Source organism: Mytilus californianus, unplaced genomic scaffold, assembly GCF_021869535.1.
Source record: "Mytilus californianus isolate M0D057914Y unplaced genomic scaffold, xbMytCali1.0.p SCAF_6, whole genome shotgun sequence".
Taxonomy (NCBI): Eukaryota; Metazoa; Mollusca; class Bivalvia; order Mytilida; family Mytilidae; genus Mytilus; species Mytilus californianus.
The window spans coordinates 105,472,227-105,483,058 of NW_026262712.1; the positions used below are offsets into that span (position 1 = coordinate 105,472,227).

Consider the following 10,832-nt stretch of genomic DNA (forward strand, 5'->3'; position numbering starts at 1 on the left):
ACCTATGTTTTTGATGACGCAGGTGTCAGTACCCCACTGGCGCTTGCCCCCGTTGTAAAGGGATAGTTTCAAAATAATATATATATATATATTTTTTATTTTGAAACTACCCCTTTACAACGGGGGCAAGCGCCAGCGGGATACTGACACCTGCGTCATCAAAAACATAGTATTCACAAACAGCATTATATGATTGTAATAAAAATGGTACAAGATACTTGCAAATATTTAAAAGTCTTATAAATACATTAACGCTAAAATAACATAATACATTGGTTATTTCGTAAAAGTACATTACAGTATCAAATTCATATTCATATAATATTGGAAATCTTTCTGTTGTCCATAAAAGATCCAAAAAAAATTCAACCTTGAAACCAAAAATAAAACGTTCACACACAGTTCATGATATTAAACATTTTATCAAGTAAAAAAGAACGTTCATTCATAACGTCTGTAAGATATTTTTTCCCGATCTTATCTAAAAGATGGACGAAAGATACCAGAGGGACAGTAAAACTCATAGATCGAAAACAAACTGACAACGCCATGGACAAAAATAAAAAGACAAACAGACAAATAATAGTACAGATGACACAACATAGAAAACTAAAGACTAAGCAACACGAACTCCACCAAAAACTTGGGGTGATCTCAGGTGCTCCGGAAGGGTAAGCAGATCCTGCTCCACATGTGGCACCCGTCGTGTTGCTTATGTTATTACAAATCCGGTAAATAGTCTAATTCTGTAAGTCACATTCGTGAAAAGGGAAGGGTATTGTAGTTACGACATAAGGAACATATCCGATATCATCTGTGAAACGGTTATTCCATAACTATCAACCAACTCGTGATGGCGTCCGTAAAATTTACGAAGGGATGATTTCAACTTCACCATTTGGAACTCTTGGCTTAATAGCTTCCTTGTGAGCAGCAATCCCCTATCAAGGAAATCATGATAGGAAACACAAGCCCGGGAATATCGTATCAATTGGGAGATATATACTCCGTATGCAGGCGCTAAATGAATATGAATATCTAAACTATTACCTAAGTCTGTAGAATACAAGTAACCCAGATCACCTGATCACAGATGAACAACAAATAAATGAGGCATACATGAGTTCTGAACAACAGGTAACTGACATCCTAAACTCACATGCACCCATTAATACAAGAACGCACAGAAAGAAACCACTGCCATGCATGAACAGCGAATTAAGAAAATATATTTATCGCAAACTTATGCTCTATACAAATTATACAAAACAACGAAACAGTAAGACCTGGGAAAAATACCGTAAACAAAGAAATTTGGTAAACAAACTTAAGAAAGACTCTATGAAAACTTATTTCTTAGAGAGATGTGCAGGCGGATCAAAATCAAGCGATTTTTGGAAATGTATAAAACCCTTCTTATCTAAGAAATGTAAAAATGTAAACCAAACCATCGTACATACAGAAGGTAACAACATACTAAATGACACAAAACAGGTAGCAGATACTTTTAACACCTTTTTCTCTACAGTAGCAGACTCTATTAGAAATGACACCACATATAGAAAAGAAAATCATCCAAGTATTCAAGAAATTGAAAAGAACCGAGACCAAGAAGTAAATTTTGAATTTGAAAAAATAACACCTGACAAAATTGACAAGATCATGAACAAAATAAACATTAAAAAGGCTACAGGAGCTGATGGAATTCCAGCTAAGGTTGTGAAGCTAAGTAAGTCTGTCATGGGGCCTCAAATTACAACACTTATAAATACAACAATTGAGTATGGGGTATTCCCTATCAGACTTAAAGAAGCACAGGTCACTTCAGTATTCAAGAAAAATGATGCGCTTCCAAAATCCAATTACAGATAGATATAAGAAGAGTCAATGAGACAACTCTCCATCCAAGTCAAAATTTATAAAAGTAAACCATTATAGGTCAAAGTACGGTCTTCAACACGGAGCCTTGGCTCACACCGAACAGCAAGCTATAAAGGGCCCCAAAAATTGCTAGTGTAAAATCATTCAAACGGGAAAACCAACAGTCTAATCTATATAAAAAACGAGAAACGAGAAACACTTATGAACCATATCAACAAACGACAACTACTGAACATCAGATTCCTGACTTAGGACAGGTGCAAACAATTGCAGCGGGCTTAAACGTTTTAATGGTACCAAACCTTCACCCTTATCTGAAACAATAGTGTAACATCACAACATAGAAAGACACACTATAAAATATCAATTGAAATGGCTTAACTCAATCAAAAGACATATTAACACCAGTGAACATACACTGAACAAATAAATTTGATCTATGATACAATGTAAATACAAAATAAATAAACTAAGGGGAGAATAATAAAAGTAACATGTTATACCGCTGTGAAATGTTAAACAATTTAAGTTTAAGACCTGTAAGTGTATTATCTATAATATCTAAAATATACGAAAAAGTACCAGAGATCTAAATGGCTGATTTTTTTTACAATATTTTTAACCCGTCTCTATGTGCATTTCGTAAGGAACATGGGTGCCAGACCACACTGCTAAGTCTTTTGGAAGATTGGGGAGAAGCTCTGGATAAAAATCATTATTTGGCTGCTGTTCTTATGGACCTCTCAAAGGCTTTTGATTGCCTTCCACATGAAATTTTAATTGATAAATTGCTCTCATATGGTATTAAGCCACATTCAGTCTCTTTACTAAAATCAAAGTTAACTGGTAGAAAACAGCAAATCAAAATTGGAAGCATTCTTAGCAGTTGGGCTGGCATGCACAAAGGGGTACCGCAAGGCCTTATATTAGACCCTATCCTTTTCAATGTATTTTTAAATGATATTTTTTATTTTATAAAATATGTCTCGCTGTATAATTATGCTGATGACAATACTTTGTCTTTTTCAAGTCCTGATTATGACAATCTTATATCAACCCTAAAACCGGACTCATGAGCTGATTCTAATGGTTTAGAATAAATAAAATGCAAGCCAATTCAGACAAGTTTCAAGTGATTGCAGTTGGAAAGAAAACTGTTGACATGAACCCAGCAATTGAAGTTCAAAATTCAAAATTAACTTGTGAAAAAATAGTTAAATTGTTGGGTATAGAAATTGACTATCAATTAAAATTTCACATCCATATTGGAAATATCTGTAGAAAGGCAGCCAAGCAACTCAGTGTTTTAAAACGCTTAGGACCATATCTTTCTAGGCTAAATAAAATTACTATATTTCATACATTCATTTTAAGCAACTTTAATTTCTGCCCTTTGGCATGGCACTTTTGCTCGGAAACTAACACTAAAAAACTAGAAAAAGTGCAGGAACGAGCACTTCGTTTTGTCTATGACGATTACACCTCGTCATATTTGGAATAATTACAGAGAACTGAGCTGTCTTCCCTACAGATCCGTCGTATCAGGACTATGGCATTGGAAACTTTCAAAATTCTTAACAATCTAGCTCCCTCTTGTCTCAATAATCTAATAAATAAAAAACAAACTAATTATTCTTTCAGGTATAGTAACATTTTGGATATTCCAAAGGTAAGAACTTCCTCTTTTGGCAAAAACTCTTTTCGTTTTGCAGCTCCTACATTATGGAATAGCTTGCCTGACCATTTCAGGACTGAAAATAACTTCTCCCAGTTTAAAAGCTTAATTCAGTCCTGGAATGGATCAGAATGTAAATGAAGTGCATGCAAGTAGTATTTTTTTAATTTGTTCTCATAGCTTTTAATTTTTTCATTTACTTTTTAGTTGCTAATAGTGCTTTATGATTTTGATTGCTTTGCATGGCTATTCTATTCATTTTATGTGTGCTTATATGTTCTGCTTATATATGTATGCTTTGATTGCCTTGCATGTATATCATATTCATTTCTATGTCTGTATGTGTATGTATATCTGTTTTATGGTGTGTGTTTTGTTTTATATATTCGGTGAAAAGCTCTCAAGAGCTTATGTTTGTATGTTTTAAACCATGCTGAATCAAACTAATTTTTTCTTATCTTATCTTATCTTATCTGTCATGAATTGTATTTGTGCTTAGGGCGGCAACTCTGAAAAACAGATATCCATTTTTAAACTATCGAAGCATGCTTGTGTGTCAGTACTTGTTCTTTTTCTGATAGACGAGAAAGAAGGACAATCTAACACAACGTGAAAAATATTCTCAGTCGCATTTGAGGAACATAACTGAAACTCATTGTTTGTTGTAAGATTCATTCGTTGAAGCGTGGCATTTATAGGCAGACAATTTGTTCTTGCCAAAATTTTTAGCCTTGTTGAGCGGAAGTCGTCAACGTTTGATAAATACAGCTGCTTACGTTTAATAACCACAAATTATTGGTACAAGTTTAAACTACTCTTTCCTAAAATATTGGATAGTCGCTTCGTTATCATATAGTTTATTTAAGATATTAACGTTTATGTTTCCGTTTCCATAATGGTCAAGACCCGCAGTCTGTAGAATAGTTTCGATATTTTCTATATATTTCCTTTCATTAAATTTAGCAGGTATAATTTCATTTAGGATAATTTTAGACAGTCGATTATCGGGCAGGTTTTTTAATCTAGCGCAGTATGCATTTCTTTGTCTATCCATGAATCTACTTATTGACTCCCAGCCAAATTCAGCTAGTAGCGCACATTTCGGGATATTCATTTTTGTTTTTAAGATAATTTTTCCCACTTTATATTGAAAACTTTCTAGTAATTCGATACATCTCTGGGATGACAGGAACCATACCGAACATCCATACGTCAGGGATAAAAATGACTCAGGTTAAATTCTTAAATTTTTTGGCCATATTTTTTTTATTGTAAACTTCCGTAGACTCGGAGAAAATACCCGAAGAGGGCAACTAAAAACCAAAGCTGAAGAATACAGAAAATATGATGACCAAAAGGAAAAAACAGCAAAAAGACAACAGTCCTCAAACAGTACACAGAAAACTAAAGTCAAGCGAGTAGGTCGAGTTTTCATATCAATAAACATATGTACAGATTACCGCGCACATAACACGTGTTTCTGCTGTACGATCGAGACAAAGAGTTTATAAAGTCAAAAAAGTAAATAACGTTTTAAGCCAGTAATACATGATGATAATTCAATGCATTATTTTACATCCAGAGAGGCTGTTAAATATGGTTGATCCTTAAATTCACATAATCAAATTATTCTAATTTTTGAAATGGACTTTGAGCATTACGTCTTTTTCACGATGCATGTAAGCACACACTATCATACTTATTTCCCTGTTCTAAAAATTAGTCCAGTCTATTTGACATTGTTTTCTTATGAGTAAATAATTGTTTAATCTCACCATAAATGTCGGTGATTGTTCAGAGCGAGTCCTCACTTTACATCTCAAAGCAACATCTTTGTTTTGACCGATACCATAATTGCTGTAGTATGGAGGTAAAAACTCTAATCCTGATAATCTTGTGATATCTACGAATAAAAGGTTTTGTCAGTGTTTTTCTTAGACAAATTTTGTCAATGAAAACATAGGTATCTTATTATTTTAATCCTTCTGAAATAGTAAAAACTCATGTACTAGGCGGATCTAGAACTTTGAAATTATAATTAACTTTAAAGATGAAATAGCCACAAACAGTCAAATTTATACGAAGCCGGTTAGAGTCGGTGAAAATTTATTTTCGACTTAAGCTAACTCACACGACTTAGTAGCTCGTTATCACGATTTAGCTAACTCGTTATCACGACTAAGCGAACTCGTCATCGCGACTAGGTAACTCGTTATCACGACTTAGAAATTCGTTATAACGACTAAGCTAACTCGTAATCAAGACTCAGCTACGTAGTTATCAAGACTTAAGTCACTCGTTATCATGATTTATACAACTTTAAGTTAGCTAACCTTAGATTAACATTAGTCTTTATAACGATCTAGCTAAATCGTTATATAACGAGTTACTAAGTCATGAATACGAGTTATCTGATTCTTGTTAACGAATTAACTGATTTATGATATTCGATTTTTCATTATTACAGTTAGCTAGTTCGTTATAACGAGTCAGTTCCTCTTTATAACAAGTTATTAAGTCGTTATAATGAGTTACTTAGTCGCAATAACGTGTTAGTTTAATCGTGATAACGAGTAAGCAAAGTCGTCGTAACGATTTACTAAGCCAAGTCGTCATAACGACTTTAAATTTACTGCACCCAGGCGTCAACTGGCTTTTCTTAATTTCAATTGAAACCAACGTATTGATTATTTAGGTAGGGTTGTAAGTATCATTAATGACGCACGGTAACATTATGTTTTCAAAACACACAAATTATATTTTCAAAGTAGTTTGATTTTTAAGTGTTTAAGAAATAGATATGGATACACTTGGTCGTTAGTTCAAGTATTTCCTCAAATACAAGAGAACATATTTTATGTTAAGAAATTTTTGTGTAGCACTTATGAATTAATAATAAAACTCAATATGAAAACTTACGATTTCTTTTTGGAAGTCTGTAAACCTGATAGGAATGAATAACTAAAATACAATCCCATAATACACAATAAAAGAAAAATCTAATAACGTGCATCTTACTTAAAGTTCTCACAACTACACTATTTTAAGATCTTTATTGTTGATTTCCGGTAATGGGCCAATGTGAGTATATATACATAAAACATTTGGATTAAAATTGAACTACTATTTAAAGAAGGTCGTATGATGAAACCTGGCCAGTTTTATAGCTATACAAGGTTCATACATGTATTTGAATTTTTTAAATATCCAAATTGTGGTTTCTAAACAAACGACAATACAATCACATTTTTTTCAACTATTCTATAGGGGCGACGATTAATGGTTTATTTTTTAGATTATAAGATTATGAGCAAAGATATTTCACATGTGGGGTCAATGATCTGAAAATTTATAAAGACGCCTCGTTTTCAAAAAAATAATCAAATGACAGCGATATTCTTAAGTTTTTGTTTGTTTGTTTATTTGTTTTTTTGTTGTTTGTATGTTTGTTTTTTTTTTGTGTTGTTTTTTGTTTTTTATTTTGTTTTTGTTTTTTTGGGGTTTTTTTTGGGGGGGGGGGGGGGTGGTAAGGGCCTCATTTGATCTTTGTTTAATGTAATAAATTATACACATAAACATTAATAATTGAATGTACCGTTTCAGAAAAAAAAACATGATGTATGAGTATTCATTTTCTTGTTTTACTTTGGACCCGTAGCAACTGCATGCTTTTTATGAATATATTCATTTCTTCTGTCAATATTACAACTTATTGTGAATGCACACTTCTATGAGTTTGACTGTCCCTCTGGTATCTTTCGTCCCTCTTTTACGACTCATTTATTTGAATACAACAGCACTAACAAGTAAAAGCTTTTCTTAAAGCTAGCCATCTCATAGCTAGCGAAATTAAAATGTTTTTTCATGCAGAATAGCATTGCAAAAAAAAATAAACTGCATTTTTCCATTCTATTCGTTTTCAGAACCGGAAACAGCGCTTGCGCACACGTCGACAAAACGATCTTGCAACATTATGCTTTTATGAATGAAATATCTGACTAAAATATACCATTCAAGCTTAAATTTCGTTGAAATCCATAAGATTTGGAAGATTTCCTCAAATAGATATAAGAAGATGTGGTATGAGTGCCAATGAGTCAAAGTCTGTTTTAGATGCCTTATTTACATTCCAACGTAAATATTCTAAGCGTACGACAAAATTTGATATTGAGGGGGGAATAAGGCTTTTATCGTAATTACCCTTCAAAGCTAAACATGCTGAAATAAAATATTCTTTTGTGGGAGAGCGTTTATATGTTGACATGTAGATGTCTTTCTGTTTTATTATCATAGTGTTTTTATGTGTATACATGGTTTTAAATTACTCTAGAAAACATCAATTTTCAAATAAACCAATGCCAACAGTATTTTCGTCTGCATCGTCTAGCCCAGCGCAAAACCCCTCTAAATTATACCCGTATTAAGGTTCATGTGGACCCTTTGGCTAAAATGGCTGTATTTTCACCTCACATTTTACTATGAGTACAGACAAACATGTTTTATCTGGAAAAGTTTTAACGCAGGCATTTTACCCAAATGGTCCACATGAACCTTAATCAGTATTAATCTCGGGGAGGAAAGGGTGGGTGGGTGGGGGGGGGGATACTTTCTATAAATATACAATGTGATAGGACGTGCCGCTGGAATAGGTCACATTTTTCAGATTGAAAATATGTGAATAGGTGGGGACAACTATCAGAAATATATGATAAGGTCAATGAAGTTCCCATTACTTGTTATATGAAAAGCCCTGTGTTTTTTTACAGCCAAAAGTCTCGCTGTAAGTTAATATAAGAAATCTGAGCGTCAGATATGAGCCTCGCTCTGAGCAAAGGTGATATTTCTCTATTGTGCCGGAATGTGATTCTCGCCGGTTTCAGGACACAAAATTTTAAATCATCACGTACAATGACGTCACTTAATTCTGCGCTTGTATTTTCCGAGGTATTTTCAAAGGCCATTATTGGAATCATGTCTTTCACCGGAAAAGATCGTCAATTCCGCACGCCTTTATGGCGTCATTTACCGGATAGAAGGCGCGCCTGTCTCTCTGCTCTATTAAAGTTTCAAGCACTTTCAGAATCGTCATTCTGCACGGTAATCTAGAAATAATTTATGTTCCGTAAGTACGTAATCTTAATTCTGAAGGGAGGGTGACTAACTTATTAGATTTTAATTTCCCAAATAATTTGTGCAGTATAAGATCAAACTTTTTCACCCGTTTGCTCAACATGTGTTGGAAGTGACAATGCCTACATTTTGGTCACGTGTTGATGGAAGTCACATGACAGATTCAACTAACTAACGTATCCCGGAACTGGCGTATTGTAAACAACATGAAGGATTTTAGAGGGATTTTCTGAGGAAAATGTGTTAACTTAAAACTATGATGAATGTCAAGAATTTGAAGGAAAATGCAGATGTGACTATTGTGACTGTGCTACTACTAAGCATTTGCCTACAAATTCTTCAAATGGTGAATCTGTCATCTTTCTTGTTGTTCCCGGCTGTGTTTTTATCTACAAATGTTTTCCCTTTCGAGACTTTGGTATTCCACTTTTTCAACACACCGCACAAAACCAAACCAAACCAATATGGGAAAAGGTTACATTTTTACCTATGCCGCAATATATGAAAAGGTATACATTTATAAAATCTAAATTATATGAAAAGGGTGGGGTAACAGAATCCCAGAAGCACCCCCTATATATTAAGTATTGTAGTGAAAAAAAAAGAAAAAAAATCAAACGAGCTTTTCTGTATTGATCAGGTCGGATATATTTATCAGGGCATAATTTAATAGGGAGACCCATGGTGGTGAATTACTTACATTCAACAACTACAGGATGGTTTTGATTTAATTCCTATATCATCAACTTTGTCATTACAACAAGAACCTATCAGTGTCGGAATACAGCAGTATTAGCCAATGAACATAAAACAAACTGATTGTATCATGGCATAATTTTACCACAAAATTTTTTATCAGATATTCGGAATCCTCCCGTTATATCCATGGTGTGCATATAAAAATTTGCCTACTAACCCTTACTTTTTTTATTATTTTGTTACATATAGTTTTAAAAAGCCATTTTTTAAAATTCTAATAAAATCCTTTTTATTTTAGCATTGTTTTTTAAAGAAAAAGGTGTCAATGTTTATAAAGAGAATTATTTCCCGTCAAATTTTCATTTGATCATATCTCAAAAACAAAAACCTTTCGTATTTTCTGCTTTTTAGTTTCCGTTATTCATATTTCTCTGGATCATGCCACTCGGTTTTTTTTTCTTGATGACCACACTTAGTCGATTTTTTTTTCTTTACTGGCCGCTTGTGGAATCACTCAGAATGCAATTTACGTTTAACAGTTTGTTTTAAAAAAGGTCAATCAATGCTCTCATTAATAATATTAGTAATTTCCGATAAAGATTTACGCAGCGTGAAAAAATTCTCTTGTCCCTGTAATGAAAAGATTTTAGACTGCTGATTTCCGACTAAAGATCACATACGACTATTTTCAATATCACTCCGATGTTCATACCTCTTTAAAAAAACTGTATACGATGTATACCTTGTTTGATGCCGGTCAATGTAACTTTTTCTGTCACCTGCATCATTTAATGCAGCAAGAACAGATCTCAATTCTTTTCCCTTGCGACCCATTTTGTTTACATTAGCTACAACGTAAATGCAGATGACTGTGACGCCATCACGCACGTGTAACATGACAATAAAATTAAGAATGGAAATGGGGAATGTGTCAAAGAGACAACAACCCGACCAAAGAGCAGAAAAAAGCCGAAGGCCACCAACGGGTCTTCAACACAGCGAGAAAATCCCGCACCCGGAGGTGGGCTTCAGCTGGACCCTAAACAAAAATGTGTATTAGTTCAGTGAAGATGGACGCCATACTAAACTCCAAAACATATAAATGAGCACAGGTATTTTCTACAGAACTACATATATATATATATTGATTGCTATTCCGATTGTGCCATGGAGACGACGGTTAAAAATTTGTTTAACCTTCCGTGACGTGACAGTCATTGTTATTTTTACGACTTCTTCTGAACAGGTTGTATCAGAAACAACAAGAGAAAACAAAATTATAGATTTATGTTTCACCATCTACCCTAATCTTATAAAGAAAGTAGAAGTAGAACCAGGAATAAGCGACCATAACCTTGTTAAGATTACTATAAATACAAATGCAAAAATTCATAAAAAAACCGCCTAGGAAAATATACATGTATGAAAAGGGGAACATGGAAGGTAT

At 33.7% G+C, this 10,832-nt stretch overlaps 1 protein-coding gene across 1 annotated transcript in view; it reads right to left on the bottom strand.

Annotated features, from left to right (window-relative positions):
- Positions 1-6,597, bottom strand: part of LOC127706295 (neurotrypsin-like) — a 45,649-nt gene extending 39,052 nt beyond the window's left edge. The window contains exons 1-2 of the mRNA XM_052210814.1: positions 6,476-6,597; positions 5,332-5,459 (exon numbers count right to left, since the gene is read on the bottom strand). The gene's annotated coding sequence lies outside the window, so the exon portion shown is untranslated. The remainder of the gene's footprint in view (positions 1-5,331; positions 5,460-6,475) is intronic.
- Positions 6,598-10,832: the final 4,235 nt, after the last annotated feature.